General features: G+C 41.9%; 1 long non-coding RNA gene and 2 pseudogenes across 1 annotated transcript; 1 reads left to right on the forward strand and 2 right to left on the reverse strand.

Annotated features, from left to right (window-relative positions):
- LOC136793079 (zinc finger protein 540-like) overlaps positions 1-11,978 on the reverse strand; it is a 44,011-nt pseudogene extending 32,033 nt beyond the window's left edge.
- LOC131745350 (glycine cleavage system H protein, mitochondrial-like) lies at positions 7,409-9,281 on the reverse strand (annotated as a pseudogene).
- A 336-nt stretch (positions 11,979-12,314) lies between the features above and the next one.
- LOC136793032 (uncharacterized) lies at positions 12,315-16,296 on the forward strand. The gene is made up of 3 exons (XR_010837759.1): positions 12,315-13,328; positions 13,744-13,909; positions 15,198-16,296. It is a non-coding gene; the product is annotated as an uncharacterized lncRNA (long non-coding RNA).
- Positions 16,297-19,932: the final 3,636 nt, after the last annotated feature.

Genomic DNA, 19,932 nt, shown 5'->3' on the forward strand with positions numbered 1-19,932 from the left:
TCTCCCTTTTGTTTTGAGCCGTGTGGATTAAAGTCTCTTGGCAGTCCAGCCAGGTGTCAAGGCTGTGTCTCTGAGGTGGGAGAACTAACCTCAGGACACTGGTCTACAAGAAACCTCTCAGCTCCACGTAATATCAAACGGCGAAAATCTCCCAGAGATCTCCATCTCAACACCAAGACCCAGCTTCACTCAAGGACCAGCAACGAACAGTGCTGGACACCCTATACCCAACAAAGAGTGAAACAGGTCTACAGCGCCATCCATTAGCAGAGAGGCTGCCTAGAATCACAGTAAGGCTACCGACATCCCCATACACGCCACCAGACGTGGACCTGCCCGCCAGGGAGACGGGATCCAGCCTCATCCACCAGAACAGGGGCACTGGTCCCCCTAACCAGGAAACCTGCTCAACCCACTGAACCAACCTCAGCCACTGGGGACAGCCACCAAAAATAGATAGAACTACGAACCTGCAGCCTGCAAAAGGGAGACCCCAAACACAGTAAGATAAGCAAAATGAGAAGACAGAAAAACACACAGCAGATGAAGGAGCAAGATAAAAACACACCAGGCCTAACAAATGAAGAGGTACTAGCCAGTCTACCTGAAAGAGAATTCAGAATAATGATGGTGAAGATGATTCAAAATCTTGGAAATAGAATAGACAAATTGCAAGAAACAGTTAACAAGGACCTAGAAGAAATAAAGAGGAAGCAAGCAATGATGAGCAACACAATAAATGAAATGAAAAATACTCTAGATGGGATCAGTAGCAGAATAACTGAGGCAGAAGGACGGATAAGTGACCTGGAAGATAAAATACTGGAAATAACTACTGCAGAGCAGAAGAAAGAAAAAAGAATGAAAAGAACTGAGGACAGTCTCAGAGATCTCTGGGACAACATTAAACACACCAACATTCGAATCATAGGGGTCCCAGAAGAAGAAGAGAAAAAGAAAGGGACTGAGAAAATATTTGAAGAGATTATGGTTGAAAACTTCCCTAATATAGGAAAGGAAATAGTCAATCAAGTCCAGGAAGCACAGAGAGTCCCATACAGGATAAACCCAAGAATAAATACGCCGAGACACATAATAATCAAACTGTCAAAAATTAAATACAAAGAAAACATATTAAAAGCAGCAAGGGAAAAACAACAAATAACACACAAGGGAATCCCCATAAGGCTAACATCTGATCTTTCAGCAGAAACTCTACAAGCCAGAAGGGAGTGGCAGGACATATTTAAAGTGATGAAGGAAAAAAACCTACAACCAAGATTACTCTACCCAGCAAGGATCTCATTCAGATTTGATGGAGAAATTAAAACCTTTACAGACAAGCAAAAGCTGAGAGAGTTCAGCACCACCAAACCAGCTTTACAGCAAATGCTAAAGGAACTTCTCTAAGCAAGACACATAAGAGAAGGAAAAGACCTACAAGAACAACCCAAAACAATTAAGTAAATGGTAATAGGAACGCACATATCAATAATTACCTTAAATGTAAATGGATTAAATGCTCCCACCAAAAGACACAGACTGGCTGAATGGATACAAATACAGGACCCATATATATGCTGTCTACAAGAGACCCACTTCAGACCTAGGGACACTTACAGGCTGAAAGTGAGGGGATGGAAAGAGATATTCCATGCAAATGGAAATCAGAAGAAAGCTGGAGTAGCAATTCTCATATCAGACAAAATAGACTTTAAAATAAAAACTATTACAAGAGACAAAGAAGGACACTACATAATGATCAAGGGATCGATCCATGAAGAAGATATAACAATTGTAAATATTTATGCACCCAACATAGGCGCACCTCAATACATAAGGCAAATACTAACAGCCATAAAAGGGGAAATCGACAGTAACACAATCATAGTAGGGGACTTTAACACCCCACTGTCACCAATGGACAGATCATCCAAAATGAAAATAAATAAGGAAACACAAGCTTTAAATGACACATTATACAAGATGGATTTACTTGATATTTATAGGACATTCCACCCCAAAACAACAGAATACACATTTTTCTCAAGTGCCCATGGAACATTCTCCAGGATAGATCATATCTTGGGTCACAAATCTAGCCTTGGCAAATTTAAGAAAATTGAAATCGTATCAAGTATCTTTTCTGACCACAACGCTATGAGACCAGATATCAACTACAGGAAAAGATCTGTAAAAACTACAAACACATGGAGGCTAAACAATACACTACTTAATAACGTAGTGATCACTGAGGAAGTCAAAGAGGAAATCAAAAAGTACTTAGAAACAAATGACAATGGAGACACGACGACCCAAAACCTATGGGATACAGCAAAAGCAGTTCTAAGAGGGAAGTTTATAGCAATACAACCATACCTTAAGATACAGGAAGCATCTCGAATAAACAACCTAACTTTGCACCTAAAGCAACTAGAGAATGAAGAAAAAAAACCCCCCAAATTTAGCAGAAGGAAAGAAATCATAAAGATCAGATCAGAAATAAATGAAAAAGAAATGAAGGAAACAATAGCAAAGGTCAATAAAAGTAAAAGCTGGTTCTTTGAGAAGATAAATAAAATTGATAAACCATTAGCCAGACTCATCAAGAAAAAAAGGGAGAAGACTCAAATCCACAGAATTAGAAATGAAAAAGGAGATGTAACAACTGACTCTGCAGAAATACAAAAGATTATTAGAGATCACTACAAGCAACTCTATGCCAATAAAATGGACAACCTGGAAGAAATGGACAAATTCTTAGAAATGCACAACCTGCCAAGACTGAACCAGGAAGAAATAGAAAATATGAACAGACCAATCACAAGCACTGAAATTGAAACTGTGATTCTAAATCTTCCAACAAACAAAAGCCCAGGACCAGATGGCTTCACAGGTGAATTCTATCAAACATTCAGAGAAGAGCTAACACCAATCCTTCTCAAACTCTTCCAAAAGATAGCAGAGGGAGGAACACTCCCAAACTCATTCTATGAGGCCACCATCACCCTGATACCAAAACCAGACAAAGATGTCACAAAGAAAGAAAACTATAGGCCAATATCACTGATGAACATAGATGCAAAAATCCTCAACAAAATACTAGCAAACAGAATCCAACAGCACACTAAAAGGATCATACACCATGATCAAGTGGGGTTTACTCCAGGAATGCAAGGATTCTTCAATATACGCAAATCAATCAACATGATACACCATATCAACAAACTGAAGGAGAAAAACCATATGATCATCTCAATAGATGCAGAGAAAGCTTTTGACAAAATTCAACACCCATTTATGATAAAAACCCTGCAGAAAGTAGGCATAGAGGGAACCTTCCTTAACATAATAAAGGCTATATATGACAAATCCACAGCCAGCATTGTTCTCAATGGTGAAAAACTGAAACCATTTCCACTAAGATCAGGAACAAGACAAGGTTGCCCACTCTCACCACTCTTATTCAACCTAGTTTTGGAAGTTCTAGCCACAGCAATCAGAGAAAATAAAGAAATAAAAGGAATCCAAATAGGAAAAGAAGAAGTAAAGCTGTCACTGTTTGCAGATGACATGATACTATACATAGAGAATACTAAGGATGCTACCAGAAAACTACTAGAACTAATCAATGAATTTGGTAAAGTAGCAGGATACAAAATTAATGCACAGAAATCTCTGGCATTCTTATACACTAATGATGAAAAATCTGAGAGGGAAATTAAGAAAACACTCCCATTTACCATTGCAACAAAAAAAATAAAATATCTAGGAATAAACCTACCTAAGGAGACAAAAGACTTGTATGCAGAAAACTATAAGACAGTGATGAAAGAAATTAAAGATGATACAAATAGGTGGAGAAATAGACCATGTTCTTGGATTGGAAGAATCAACATTGTGAAAATGACTCTATTACCCAAAGCAATCTACAGATTCAATGCAATCCCTATCAAATTCCCACTGGCATTTTTTACAGAACTAGAACAAAGAATTTCACAATTTGTATGGAAACACAAAAGACCCCGAATAGCCAAAGCAATCTTGAGAACGAAAAATGGAGCCGGAGGAATCAGGCTCCCTGACTTCAGACTATACTACAAGGCCACAGTAATCAAGACAGTATGGTACTGGCACAAAAACAGAAATATAGATCAATGGAACAGGATAGAAAGCCCAGAGATAAACCCACACACATATGGTCACCTTATCTTTGATAAAGGAGGGAAGGAAACACAGTGGAGAAAAGACAGCCTCTTCAATAAGTGGTGCTGGGAAAACTGGACAGCTACCTGTAGAAGTATGAAATTAGAACACTCCCTAACACCATACACAAAAATAAACTCAAAATGGGTTAAAGACCTACATGTAAGGCCAGACACTATCAAACTCTTAGAGGAAAACATAGGCAGAACACTCTATGACATCAATCACAGCAAGATCCTTTTTGACCCATCTCCTAGAGAAATGGGAATAAAAACAAAAATAAACAAATGGGATCTAATGAAACTTAAAAGCTTTTGCACAGCAAAGGATACCATAAACAAGACCAAAAGACAACCCTCAGAATGGGAGAAAATAGTTGCAAATGAAGCAACTGACAAAGGATTAATCTCCAAAATTTATAAGCAACTCAGGCAGCTCAATAACAAAAAAACAAACAACCCAATCCAAAAATGGGCAGAAGAACTAAATAGACATTTCTCCAAAGAAGATATACAGATTGCCAACAAACACATGAAAGAATGCTCAACATCATTAATCATTAGAGAAATGCAAATCAAAACTACAATGAGATATCATCTCACACCGGTCAGAATGGCCATCATCAAAAACTCTAGAAACAATAAATGCTGGAGAGGGTGTGGAGAAAAGGGAACACTCTTGCACTGTTGGTGGGAATGTAAAATGATACAGCCACTATGGAGAACAGTATGGAGGTTCCTTAAAAAACTACAAATAGAACTACCATATGACCCAGCAATCCCACTACTGGGCATATACCCTGAGAAAACCATAATTCAAAAAGAGTCATGTACCAAAATGTTTATTGCAGCTCTATTTACGATAGCCAGGACATGGAAGCAACCTAAGTGTCCATCAACAGATGAATGGATAAGGAAGATGTGGCACATATATACAATGGAATATTACTCAGCCATAAAAAGAAATGAAACTGAGTTATTTGTAATGAGGTGCATAGACCTGGAGTCTGTCATACAGAGTGAAGTAAGTCAGAAGGATAAAAACAAATACCGTATGCTAACACATATATATGGAATCTAAAAAAAAAAATGTCATGAAGAGATTAGTGGTAGGATGGGAATAAAACACAGACCTACTAGAGCATGGATTTGAGGATATGGGGAGGGGGAAGGGTAAGCTGTGACAATGTGAGAGAGTGGCAGGGACATATACACACTACCAAATGTAAATTAGATAGCTAGTGGGAAGCTGCAGCATAGCACAGGGAGTTCACCTCTGTGCTTTGTGACCACCTAGAGGGGTGGGATAGGGAGGGTGGGAGGGAGGGTGACACAAGAGGGAAGAGTTATGGGAACATATGTATATGTATAACTGATTCACTTTGTTGTAAAGGAGAAACTAACACACTATTGTAAAACAGTTATACTCAAATAAAGATGTTAAAAGAAAAAACCATACACGTGATACGTGATTAATAACTCAAACATATAAAAAGCACATACAACTCAAGAGAAAAAAATCTGATTAAAAAATGGGCATTAGGGGGCTTCCCTGGTGTCGCAGTGGTTGAGAGTCCGCCTGCCGATGCAGGGGACACGGGTTTGTGCCCCAGTCTGGAAGGATCCCACATGCCGCAGAGCGGCTGGGCTCGTAAGCCATGGCCGCTGAGCCTGCGCGTCCGGAGCCTGTGCTCCGCAACGGGAGAGGCCACAATAGTGAGAGGCCCGCGTAACGCAAAAAAAAAAAAAAAAGGACAGAAGGGACTTCCCTTCCAGTGGTTAAGACTCTGTGCTTCCACTGCAGGGGGCACGGGTTCAATCCCTGGTTGGGGAACTAAGATTCCCACATGCTGCACAACACAGCCAATAAATAAATAAATTAAAAGCAGAAGACCTGAATAGACATTTTCCCAAAGACATACAAACAGTCAACAGGTATGTGAAAAGACGCTTGACATCACTAACCAGGGAAATGCAAATCAGAACCACAATGAGATATCACCTCACACCTGTTAGAATGTCTATCCCTAGGAAGACAAGATAACAAGTGTCAAGGATGTGGAGAAAAGGATGCCCTTGTACACTGTTGATAGAAATGTAAATTGGTGCAGCCATTATAGAAAAGTGTATGGCAGTTCCTCAAAAACTTAAAAATAGATCATATGATCCAGCAATCCCACTTCTGGGTATATACACAAAGTAAATGAAATCACTATCTTAAAGAGATTTGTACCCCCACGTTCACTGCAGCATTATACTTTTTAAATTAAGAAGTTGAATATTTTATTATTAAACTGTTTCTTATTTTCCTGCAAGGCTGTTGCTTCACTGTATAGAAATAGCACCAGCAAACACAGTATACTGCAAAATTAAGATAGTATTGTTCTTCATTGGACACCATACAACTAACAAACTTTTCTCCACTGCCACTTATTTCCAGTGGGAAGTTCACTGAGTATTTTGACCCAAATCCAAGGATGGCTGTAAGCAAGTTACAATATTATACAAGGTTAAGATAACAATGTTATCCTTGAATTACATTTTTTTTTTTCCGGTATACGGGCCTCTCACTGTTGTGGCCTCTCCCGTTGCGGAGTGCAGGCTCCGGACGCGCAGGCTCAGCGGCCATGGCTCACGGGCCCAGCCGCTCTGTGGCACATGGGATCTTCCCGGACCGGGGCACGAACCCGTGTCCCCTGCATCGGCAGGCGGATTCTCAACCACTGCGCCACCAGGGAAGCCCCTACATAATTTTTATAACTAGTTTTACCACAGATAATTTCAGGAATTCTGAATATTATAACTGGAGATTAGCCTAAAAATTATAGGGTGTTGTGGGCTTCCCTGATGCTTCCCTGGTGGCGCAGTGGTTGAGAATCCGCCTGCCGATGCAGGGGACACGGGTTCGTGCCCCGGTCCGGGAAGATCCCATGTGCCACAGAGCGGCTGGGCCCGTGAGCCATGGCCGCTGAGCCTGCGCGTCCGGAGCCTGCACTCCGCAACGGGAGAGGCCACAACAGTGAGAGGCCCGTATACCGGAAAAAAAAAAAAATTATAGGGTGTTGTGAAAAATATTTGGTGTTTATCTGAAGTCATCAGGCAGTTAGGGGGTATTTTCTTCAGGCAACATTTTTGCAAGTAGTTTCTTTTGCTAAAAGGTTCTTTTTAAAAATCTATCCACCATTAATTTAAGACAACTATGCTAGATTAAGTTGTTTCAAACTAGTTTATTTAGGGGTTCCATTTTCACTCCTCAATAGAGTTTATGTATTTCTCATATGCTTCTTCACTCATTAGTTCATCTAGTTCTGAAGGGTTACTGAGTGTCATCTTGATCAGCCAACCATCTTCATAACAAGATTTGTTGACAAGTCCTGGATTTTCTGCTAGAGCTTCATTAATTTCAGTTACTTCTCCTGATAGAGGAGAATAGTTCACTAGCAGCTTTCACACTTTCCAAAGCACCAAATTCCTCGTTTGTTCAATTTTGTCCCAACTTCAGGCAGACTACAGTAAACAACATCTCCCAAAGCTTCCTGTGCAAAATTGCTGATTCCCACTGTTCCAATACCTTTTTCTATTATTACCCATTCATGTTTGTCTGTGAATTTACGACCCGACAGCAGAGCAGGTCCAGTGCACAGCGCCTTCATGGCGCCCGCCCGCAGTCCCCAGGGCAGGGCGCGGTGGGCGCAGAGACGGCCCACAGGCTCCGCACCGCTCACAGTGCCATGTTCGCAGGGGTGCTCACTGCAGCGTTATTTACAATAGCCAAAACATGCAACCAGCCTGTCTGTCCACCAAAAAATGGATAAAGAAAATGGATTAAATGTACATGTGATATGTGCATACAACACATTTTCTTTATATATAGATATAAACACACACAATGGAATATTAGCCAAAAGAAAGAAGGAAATCCTGTCATTTGGGACAACATGAATGAACCTTGAAAGCATTACAGTAAGTGAAATAAGTCAGAAAAAGACAAATACTGTATGATCTCACTTATATGTGGAGTCTAAGAAAAAGCAAACTCGTTGAAACAAAAAGTGGGTGTAGTTTGCCAGCGGCTAGGGCACAGGGGAAATGGGAAGATGTTGGTTAAAGGGTAGAGACTTCCAGTTAGAAGCTCTAACTGGGGATCTAATGTCCAGCTTGGTGACTGTAGTTAACAATTCTGTATTGTACACTTGAAAGTTGCTAAGAGAGTAGATCTTAAACGTTCTCACCACACATACACGCACAGAGCTAACTATGTAGTAATCATTTCACCATGTATACATTTACCAAATCTTCACACTGTACACCATAAACTTACACAATGTTATATGTCAAGTATATCTCAATAAATGTGTGTGGGGGGGAAATCAAGGATTCAGTTGTTGCCTGGAATCCCATAAAGGAAGGTAAATGGCATAGAGTTAAATGCCACTCTACATGACTTTAGCATTTGCTTCATTTTCTTACCTACAAGTGCCAAGAAATTTAAGTTCACACTGTCATTGTTCCTGATCTGCAGAAAGCTGAGGGGGAACAACCCAGAATTACCACATTATAACAGGCAATGTTTTCTGAGCTTTTAGTATGTGCCAGGGGCTATTCTAAGGACTTTACACTATTAACTCATTTAACCCTCATAATAATGCTACACGGTAGATATTTTCCAGTTAAGAAACTATGGCACAGACACCTTGGAAGAAAGTTTGGTGGTTTTCTACAAAACTAAACATACTCTTTCTTACCATACAACCCAGCAATAAAGATCTTTGGTATTTACCTTAAGTAGATGAAAACATGTTCACACAAAAACCTGAACACAGATGTTTACAGCAGCTTTATTATAACTGCCAAAACTTAGAAGTAACCAAGATGACTTTCTGTAGCTGAATGGATAAACTGTGGTCCCTCTAGACAATGGACGATTATTCAGTGCTAAAAAAGAAACAAGCCATCAAGCCATGAAAACACATGAAGGAGACTTAAATGCATAGTACTAAGGGAAAGAAGCTGATCTGAAGAGGCTACATACTGTCTGCTTCCAACTATATGACATTCTGGAAAAAGGAAATCCATGGAGATAATAAAAAGATCAGTGTTTGTGGGTGGGTGGGTGGAGATGAATCAGCAGAGCACAGAGGATTTTTCAGGTAATGAAATTACTCTATGACGTTGGAATGATGGATATATGTCATTATACATTTGTCCCAAACCACAGAATGTACAACACTAAGGTACAACAGTAAGGTAAATTATGGACTTTGGGTGACTTAAGCGTTGATGTAGGTTCATCCTTGGTTAAAAAAAAAAAAAATGTACCACTCTGGTGGGGGTTATTAATAATGGGGTAAGCTATGTATGTATTGGGATGGGGGATACATAGGAAATGTCGGTACTTTCCTCTCAATTTTGTTGTAAACGTAAAACTCCTCTTAAAAAAAAAAACAGTCTTTACAAAATATTTTGGAAAAAAAAAAAAGAAAGAAACTATGGCAAGGAGAGGTTGAATAAACTACCCAAGCAGCTCACACACCTAGCAAGTGTTAGAGCTAGGATTTTAACCCAGGTATTAGACCCACACTCTTAGCCATTATACCATACTGCTCACACATCACACAAAAATGTGGCCTGAAACAAAGTTATGCTGACAAACCAGGAAGTAGACCTGGCAAGTACTACAAAAAATACCATTAGGTATTCTGGAGTAGAGTGGTGGTGGGATCTCCACCCTAATTGAAACAGACCTCTCAAACCACCAATTACATTCCTACTCTCGAAAGTTTCACAAAGCAAAGTCCTTGTCACTGATTGAAATGAGTCAAACCATCTCCTACCCTATTTGCTTTTGATCTCAAGCCTTTGTAGAAGATTAAGAATATCCAGTGTGTGATTCCAAGCAGGTATATTCTCTTCATTAATAAATCACTGTCTAAAATAATAGTCTATTATCCTCCAGAGTTGCATTTCTACAGCCTAAGAATGTTTAATAAAAGAGAGTCAACAGGAAGAATTAAATTATTTGCAAAATGTAAATAATTAACCAGAAGGACATTTGGGTGCACTGGGGAATGGGATCTATCCCTAGGACCTGTGACTTTCCCTGTGGAAGGAAGACTTAAGGGTAAATCAATGAAAATGTTTCAGGAGGACACCAGATGTTTCCACATACTGAAAAACGAAATGCATTTCATGGAACAAAGAGGAAGCACAAACTCACCTTGAATTTGATTTTTTGATGTGCAGCAGCAACTCTCCTTCTTACATGACTTCTGTGGAGAATGGCAGTAGCCAGGGAAAGGGCTGAGATATCCGCTCTTTTTGAAGATTAGTCAAAACCCAGTCTCCACTACCATCTCTGCCCCTCACTTTCACATGCACGCAAAGAAAGTAGAAGACTAGAATGTCTGGGTTCACAGCTCTGCATACGCTGCAGTTCTGCCACTGCAGCTGGTCACCCCTGAGGCCATTCATTGCCTTCGTTTCTCCAGAAGTGTCCTATGGGTCCTTCTGAGATAGGCTGGGGCCTGGGACCCTCTACCAGAGTGCTTGCACCTGGACAGACATCTCCTTGAGCAACGGAATAAAATGAAACTATAAGGGACTAAAAATAACTGCACACACACGCAGTTGGGGCAATTATGAACAATAGGATACAAAAAGCCACAAACCAACTGCCGTTTCTGAGGGGCTGGGAGCAAAAGCATGGTACACAGCACCACCAAGGGGGTGGGCTGACCACCTAGGCTACGCCTCCTGCCCAACCCATGGATCTGCTCCCATTGTTACCCCATTAAAGGACCCAAGCAGCTCCTCTCAGGGAGTGAGCAAGGATGCCTGTTCCTTGTCTTTGCTCCCTTGTGCTGCAGCACAAGCCCCAATGATTTGACCTCCTCTTTACTGCGCTCCTCCTTATTAGGGAGGACACCCACACCCTTTCTCTCCGGGTGCATATCTCTGTCTTGCTTCTGTCTTAAATAAACAAACTGTTTCTCCGTGTGCTCTCCCACTTGTTGTGTTGTGTCTCTAACAATAAACTTTGTACCTGTTTTTGCAGTTGTTGCCTCCTTGAGAAATTCGTTTTTCAAATCAGGCAAGAGCCAAGGGAACGTTGCTTCTAGCCCCTAGCCTTTGGTGGTCTAGCAGCTAGGATTCCTGGTTTTCATCTAGGCTACCCAGGTCCAATTCCTGGGCAGGGAACTAAAATCTCACTTCAAGCCACTGCTCACTGCTGTCTGAGATCAAGACCAGAATGGCTACACCATGCTAGTTTATCAAGGGGCAACACCTGCCTCAGTGATGGTTGTTAACCAAAGAGGCAGTGAGGGACACACTCTTCTACTGGTTCCCCTGGAAACTAATGAGCCCACCTGACATCAATTCCCCTATAATTGGTAACCTCCTCCTCCTTCTCCTCCCCCCAGAGGAAGATTACTGCCTGTGTCCTGCCTGATGTCTGCCATACACACTGGGGTATCACCCCAGGGCCTTTGTTTCAGAGCTGAAAGATTCCCTATCCAATAAACCCTTGACGTCTCTACCTGTGTCTCCATGCTCTTTCTTGCAACCCGTTGCTGGGCAACTACAAGGCTTGCAGACCTGCAGGGTGCGGCCTAACACGAGGTCAACCTGCACCAACCTGGTGGAACCCTGGGGGGAAACATAGCGGCAGAAGACTCTAGGCCCCAAATGCCCTAAACCCTCTGCTTCCCATGCGCAGTCGGGTCTCCAGGGTGCCGCCTGTCCCCTCCCAAACATAGGTGTCCGAGAAAAGCTGCGGCTGCACGAGTTCCCATCTCACCACACTCCAATGGAACAGGCATAGGAGAACAGCTCTTTCCCAGGGCTGTGACGCTGGGGTTCTGGGAAGTGCCTGTCTCTGTCAGACGCAAGTCCCACGCCTCCTCCAAGCGTGTAGGAGGCTCTGAGGTTCCGGTGAAAGGCCGAGGAGGCTCCCGGCAACCTCAGACCCGTGATCACGAAGCCTCGAATAACAGGTTGAGACTGACTCCGGCCTGCCAGCCTGCGGGAAGTGTCTTGGCCTCTGGGTTTTTTTTAATTGGTTATCGGCTCCGCGAACCGCCCCTCCCGGATATTGCCGGGAATTCTCCGCACTGTCACTAGTGCGCAGGTGCAAAGAGGAGTTCTCCCTCGCTTCTAGAGCTAGCTGTTGGGTTTGGAACGGGGCGGTAAAACCTGCCAGGCGCCAGGATTCCGGAGCCGGCTGGATGCCAGTGTGCCTGAGTGTGTAATCTGGACAGGGTTGTCTGTGCGTGGGGCTGTTCTTGTGTGTAATTATTTGGACGGGGCACTGCGATGACTCCGCAGAGAATGGACGATTATGCCCAGCTCTGAAGCCGGAAGTCTGCGCGGTTGGTTAGTGAAGTGCGTGAGATTGTGTGTATCCGTGAATGTGGCTGTGCTCCACCGTGTATTATTTCTGGAATGGTTTTGATAGGCCAGCGCCTCTGGTTATGGTTTTCCACAGGGTCGGCGCTTGTGCATCGCTGTTTCTGTGTATGAGGCTGTATGTGTGGCATTTTGATTAATTACATGGTGGTTAGGTGTGCCTTCAGAATTATGACTGGCAATTAAGTAAAATCATTTCAGGCATAAATACTGAGGGGAAAAGGAGACAAAATTATCTCCTTTATTATGATAGGATCATAATAATGTATTCCTGGACCCATACCAAAATGTAGAAATAAGGACTACATAGTAACATGAAGGGGAGTAAAAATTATATATTTGTATAGGAGCCCAATAACATCCTTAGTCACTCTTAGGTAATAAAAAATTCCTTTTACCACTGTTCGTTAAAAGATAAGTCTGGGACTTCCCTGGTGGCGCAGTGGTTAAGAATCCACCTGCCAATGCAGGCGGCCTGGGTTTGAGCTCTGGTCTGGGAAAATCCCACACATGCTGCGTAGCAGCTAAGCCCGTGTGCCACAACTACTGAGCCCACGTGCCAAAACTACTGAAGCTCACGAGGCTAGAGCGTAAGCTCCGCAACAAGAGAAGGCACTGCAACGAGAAGCCCATGCACCGCCATGAACAGTAGCCTCTGCTCGCCGCAACTGGAGAAAGATGTGCACAGCAACGAAGACCCAATGCAGCCAAAAATAAGTAAATTTATTTTTAAAATATCAGTCTCATTTTAGTGGTTAAAATAATTTAAATGTCCTGTTTAATGATCAAAACTTCAGACCTCATTTAAAACAAGACCCTCCCACCCTCAGTCCTCTCCCTTTACCACTTCCAAATATGACTATATCACAGTTATTGGTTAAAGCAGTATTTGGTATTTATATACTGATTATATAATATATATTTGTGCTTCAGAGCCAAGTATATTTTTTACACAATTTTTTATTGTGGATTTAACTGACTTGGTTTATATGTATATGTACTTGCTCCTATTGCTACCCTTTTCTAAATGTTCCCCCCACCCCTCCAAAGTGTCAAACTCTAAGCAATGATTTTTCCAAATGTTCAAACTTATCTGATACTTTTTCTCCCCCTTACCGAATCTCTTTCACAGCCATCATCTTGTAGCTCCAGTCTGGACTGCAGGGTTTCTGTTAAGACTTCTCTTCTCCCTTTTCCGGAATTGAATTCCTATGTTCCAACTCTTGTTAATTTTGTATGTTTCTCATTTTTGCTGATTGCCTCTCTCCAACAACTTCGTTCAAATGCATGCCTTTGAGGTAAATGTTTAAGTTCTTACTGTCTGAAAATACCTTTATTGCAATCTCACTTACTGCCTGTGGTGAGAATTCTACTATAAATTAGAATTTGAAGGCATAACATCAGATAAAATCTTACAGTAGCTAATGTTGCTTTTGTAAAGACTTGTCATCTGTTTTCTATTTTTTTGTGCATAATCTGTGTTCCCAACCCTCCTGGAACGTTTAGGGTGATACATATCACACAATGTACTAAAATTTTGTAATTTTGTTCTTGGTGTGGATCTTTAAATTTTTTTTTTTTTGTATGCTGGCCTCTCACTGTTGTGGCCTCTCCCGTTGTGGAGCACAGGCTCTGGACGCGCAGGCTCAGCGGCCATGGCTCACGGGCCTAGCTGCTCCATGGCATGTGGGATCTTCCCGGACCGGGGCATGAACCCGTGTCCCCTGCATCGGCAGGCAGACTCTCAACCACTGCACCACCAGGGAAGCCCTAAAATTTTAAAAAAATTTATTTTTGGCTGTGTCGGGTCTTAGTTGCAACATGCAGAATCTTCCCATGCGGCATATGGGCTTCTCTCTAGTTGTGGCACGTGGGCTCCAGAGCATGTGGGCTCTCTAGCTGAGGCGCATGGGCTCAGTAGTTGTGGCATGAGGGCTTAATTGCCCCGCAGCATGTGGGATCTTAGTTCGCTGACCAGGGATTGAACCAGCGTCCTGATGCTTTGGAAGGCGGATTCTTTACCACTGGACCACCAGGGAAATCCCTCTTTAAAATTTTTTAATGCTGGGTGTCAGGTGGATATTTTCATTCTAGAGACTCCTGTACTTCTGGGCTGGAAAATTTTTGTGTATTTTCTTTCTTTCTTTCCTTCTTTCCTCTCTCTCACTGGAATTATTTGATGGAACTTACATGGCTTAAGCTTCTAAATGTTTTCTTCCTATTTTCTCTATCTTTTTACTTAACTCTAGGAATTTTATCTTCTACTTTTATTTAATTTTTAATAATCATATTTTTAATTTCCTGGAGCTCTCTCATGGTTTTTTCTATATAGTATACTGTTCTTTAGGAATGCAATATCTTCTCTGATATTTATGAAATTATATATTAATGTTATATATAGTATATTATATTCATTATATTTGATTTATAATTATATGAATAATATATAATTATATTATGTATGTGATAGGTATGATATTCAATTATGTAAATATTATTTATTTAAAGTTCTCTTAGCTACATGTATTGTCTTTGTTATGACCAAATTCCCTTTTCCTGTTTGAATTGTTCTGTCTTTCATTTTAGGTACTTTTCTCAACCACGTGGTAATCCTTACTTTCTGTCATGAGTTAGAGCCTGCCGACTGATGGATTTCAGAAGCAATCTTTTCTCTGGGACACCGCCAGAATTCTATTCTCTTTGCTCTTTAGTTTCTCTTTAGAGGACTCCTCCAGTTTGCTGCCTGTGAAGGTTATGTGTTGAGTTGCTGGAGACTGGGACCAGGATAGGGAAAAAAGCTTAAGAAGATTTCAGACTGTGGTTATTACTCATTCTAACTGTGTCTGTCTGCCCTTCTCTATGCATCCTCTACATCTTCTCAAAATCAGTTTACCCAGAGATCAAATGTATTTTATTAGACAAGGGAGCAAAGTTAACTGTAGAGGGGGAAGATCAGGGCAATGAGTTTGTGTATAAATTTTCAACCAGTCCTCTACTTACAGATCCATACCTCACCAAGGTCCTTTTCTGTGGAACCTGGGCCTTTCAGGGAATTTGTAAATTGCTTAATTTATCTCACTCATAAGCTCTTTCATACCAGAGTTCCTTAAATTTTCTTATTTGTTGTAGTTTTGTCTTCATATTTGTTTTTGTTGTCATTGTTATTTTCATCTCTTTTTGGATTGTAATGGGAAATAAATGCATGTGACCTACTCACTGTATGTAAGCAAAAGTCTACCCTTGCTCTTTTCAAATGAAAAGATTTTGGTCATTTTTTAAAAAACTAGTTTTGGTTGTACAGTTGACCCTTGAAATACATGGGGGTTGGGGCCCTGACCCTCTGTGCAATTGAAAATCTGTGTATAACTTTACAGTTTGTCTTCCATATTATCATCCTAGGTCCCACATCTGAGGATTCAACCAACTGCAAATAATGTAGTACTATAGCTCGTATTTATTGAAAAAAATCCATGTATAAGTGGACCAGCACAGTTCAAATCTGTGTTGTTCAACTGTATTTTTTAAAAATTTTCTATGTCATTATTTTCTAGTTTTATCTTCATCAAGTTCTCCTGAATACTTTCTCTGGGTTTATATTCTTGCTTCTTGTATTCCTTTAATTTTTGGGGTTGTGTCATAGAATTCCTTGGCTTGAATTCAGTAATACAATTGTTCAGCTATTTCATATTTTCATCCTGTTTCATTTTGAGCCTATTTATTAACTTAGAATTCCACACACAAGCATATATATATATATATATGAACATAAGTACAGTTGAACGAATGAAAATAAATTCTGTAGACCTACCACTCAGCTTAAGAAAAAGTGATTATCAATTCCTTTGAAGGGTCCTAAATATTTATTTATTTATTTAGGCTGCTCTGGGTCTTAGTTTTGGCACACGGGATCTTCGTTGCCACGTGCATGATCTTTAGTAGTGGCATGCCTTTTATCAATCTGATAAAGAGCATCTTTAAATAATCTACAGATAACATACTTGCTGGATTCTTCAAGAGAGCAAAACAAGGAAATCAACTACCAATACTCACATTCAATGTCATACTGGAGGCCCAAGCTAGTGCAGTAAACAGGAAAGAAGGAAAAGGTATAAAGATTGGAAAAGAAGAAATATGACAATATTTGCAGATGACATAATTTGTATGTAGAAAATTCAAAAGAATTATAAAAGTATTTGAATAAATAAATTTAGCATGATCACTGGATATGTGACTATAAAAACATAAATTGTGTCCATGTATACTAGCTTCAAGTAATTAAACAGTAAAATTTTAAAACAAAAGTATTTACCATAGCAAACAAAAACACAAAAGTAACAAAAAGGCACAAAATCCTCAACAAAATACTAACAAACTGAATCCAGTAGCAATTTTTAAAAAAAATTTATACACCATGACCAAATGGTATTTATGCCAGGAATATAAGGTTGGTTTAACATGCAAAAATCAGGGACTTCCCTGGTGGCACAGTGGTTAAGAATCTGCCTGTCAACACAGGGGACACAGGTTTGATCCCTGTTCCAGGAAGATCCCATATGCCTTGGAGCAACTAAGCCCATGCACCACAACTACTGAGCCTGTGCTCTAGAGCCCACAAGCCACAACTACTGAAGCCCGCACGCCCTAGAGCCCACGCTGCAGCTACTGAAGCCTGTGCACTGCAGCTACTGAGCATGCGTGCTACAGCTACTGAAGCCCGTGCACCTAGAGCCCCTGCTCCGCAACAAGATAAGCCACTGCAATGAGAAGCCCATGCACCACAACAAAGAGTAGCCCCCACTCGCCGCAACTGGAGAAAGCTCACTCACAGCAATGAAGACACAATGCAGCCAAAAAAACCCCAAAAAGCAAAAAAAATGAAAAATCAATCAATATAATACATAATATTAATAAAGGACAGAAAGCACATGATCATCTCATAGACATAGGAAAAACATTTAACAATATCTGATATCCATTCATGATAACACTCAACAAAGTCAGAATAGAGGACATAATAAAGGGCATCTATGAAAAATCACAGCTAACATCATAATAAATTGAACTTCATTCAAATTAAGAGCATCTATTCTTCAAAAGACTACAGGGGAGGGCTTCCCTGGTGGCGCAGTGGTTGAGAGTCCGCCTGCCGATGCAGGAGACACGGGTTCGTGCCCTGGTCCGGGAAGATCCCACGTGCCGCGGAGCAACTAAGCCCGTGAGCCATGGATGCTAGGCCTGTGCGTCCGGAGCCTGTGCTCCGCAGCGGGAGAGGCCACAACAGTGAGAGGCCCGCATACCGCAAAAAAAAAAAAAAAAAAAAAAAAAAAAAAAAAAAAAAAAGACTACAGGGGAGACCTTCAAGATGGTGGAGGAGTAAGACGTGGAGATCACCTTCCTCCCCACAAATACATCAGAAATACACCTACGTGTGGAACAACTCCTACAAAACACCTACTGAACACTGGCAGAAGACCTCAGGCTTCCCAAAAGGCAAGAAAATCCTCATGTACCCGGGCAGGCCAAAAGAAAAAACAGAGACAAAAGAATAGTGATGGGACCTGCACCTCTGGAATGGAGCTGTGAAGAAGGAAAAGTTTCCACACACTAGGAAGCCCCTTCACTGGTGGAGACGGGGGTGGGTGGGGGGGAACTTTCAGAGCCACAGAGGAGAGTGCACCAACAGGGGTGCAGAGGGCAAAGCAGAGAGATTCCCGCACAAAGGACTGGTGTCAAAAAGCACTCACCAGCCCGAGAGGCTTGTCTGCTCACCCACCCGGGCGGGTGGGGGCTGGAAGCTGAGGGTCAGGCTTCAGAGGTCAGATCCCAGGGAGAGGACTGCAGTTGGCTGTGTGAACACAGCCTGAAGGGAGCTAGTGCGCCACAGCTAGCCGGGAAGGAGTCTGGAAAAAGTCTGGACCTGTCTAAGAGGCAAGAGACCATTGTTTCAGGGTGTGCAAGGAGAGAGGATTCAGAGCACCGCCTAAACGAGCTCCAGAGATGGGCACGAGCCGCGGCTATCAGCGCGGACACCAGAGACGGCATGAAACTCTAAGGCTGCTGCTGCAGTCAGCAAGAAGCCTGCGTGCAAGCACAGGTCACTATCCACACCTCCCCTCCCGGCAGCCTGTGCAGCCTGCCACTGCCAGGGTCCCGTGGTCCAGGGACAACTTCCCCGGAAGAACACACGGCGCACCTCAGGCTGGTGCAATGTCACGCTGGCCTCTGCTGCCACGAGCTTGCCCTGCATTCCGTACCCCTCCCTCTCCCCCCCGCCTGAGTGAGCCACAGCCCCCTAAGCAACTGCTACTTTAACCCCATCCCGTCTGGGCAGGGAACAGACGCCCTCAGGCGACCTACACGCAGAGGCAGGGCCAAGTCCTAAGCTGAGCCCTAGGAGCTGTGCGAACAAGCAAGAGAAAGGGAAATTTCTCCGTGCAACCTCAGGAGCAGTGGATTAAATCCCCACAGTCAACATGATGTACCCTGCATCTGTGGAATACCTGAATAGACAACGAATCATCCTAAAATTGAGGTGGTGGACTTCAGGAACAACTGTAGACTTGGGGTTTGCTTTCTGTATCTAATTTGTTCCTGGCTTTATGTTTCTCTTAGTTTAGTATTTAGAGTTTATTATCATTGGTAGATTTGTTTATTGATTTGGTTGCTCTCTTCCTCCTTTTTTTAAAAAAATATATTTTCCTTTTTCCCTTTTTGTGAGTGTGTATGTGTATGCTTCTTTGTGTGATGTTGTCTGTATAGCTTTGCTTTTACCATTTGTCCTAGGGTTCTGTCTGTCTGTTTTGTATATTTGTTTGTTTGTTTTTGTATAGTTTTTAGCACTCATTATCATTGGTGAATTTGTTTTTTGGTTTGGTTGCTCTCTTCTTTCTTTCTTTTCTTTCTTTATTACTTTTTAATTTTTTAATTCTTTCTTCCGGCCAGGTGTCAGGCCTGTGCCTCTGAGGTGGGAAAGCCAAGTTTAGGACATTGGTTCACCAGAGACCTCCTGGCTCCATGTAATATCAAACAGCGAGAGCTCTCCCAGAGATCTCCATCTCAATGCTAAGACCCAGATCCACTCAACGACCAGCAAGCTACAGTGCTGGACACCCTATGCCAAACAACTAGCAATATAGGAACACAACGCCAACAATTAGCAGAGCGGCTGCCTAAAATCATAATAATGTCATAGACACCCCAAAACACAGCACCAGACATGGTCCTGCCCACCAGAAAGACAAGATCCAGAACACAGGCACTAGTCCCCTCCACCAGGAAGCCTACACAACCCACTGAACCAACCTTAGCCACTAGGGGCAGA

The sequence above is a fragment of the Kogia breviceps genome, chromosome 18, assembly GCF_026419965.1.
Source record: "Kogia breviceps isolate mKogBre1 chromosome 18, mKogBre1 haplotype 1, whole genome shotgun sequence".
Taxonomy (NCBI): domain Eukaryota; kingdom Metazoa; phylum Chordata; class Mammalia; order Artiodactyla; family Physeteridae; genus Kogia; species Kogia breviceps.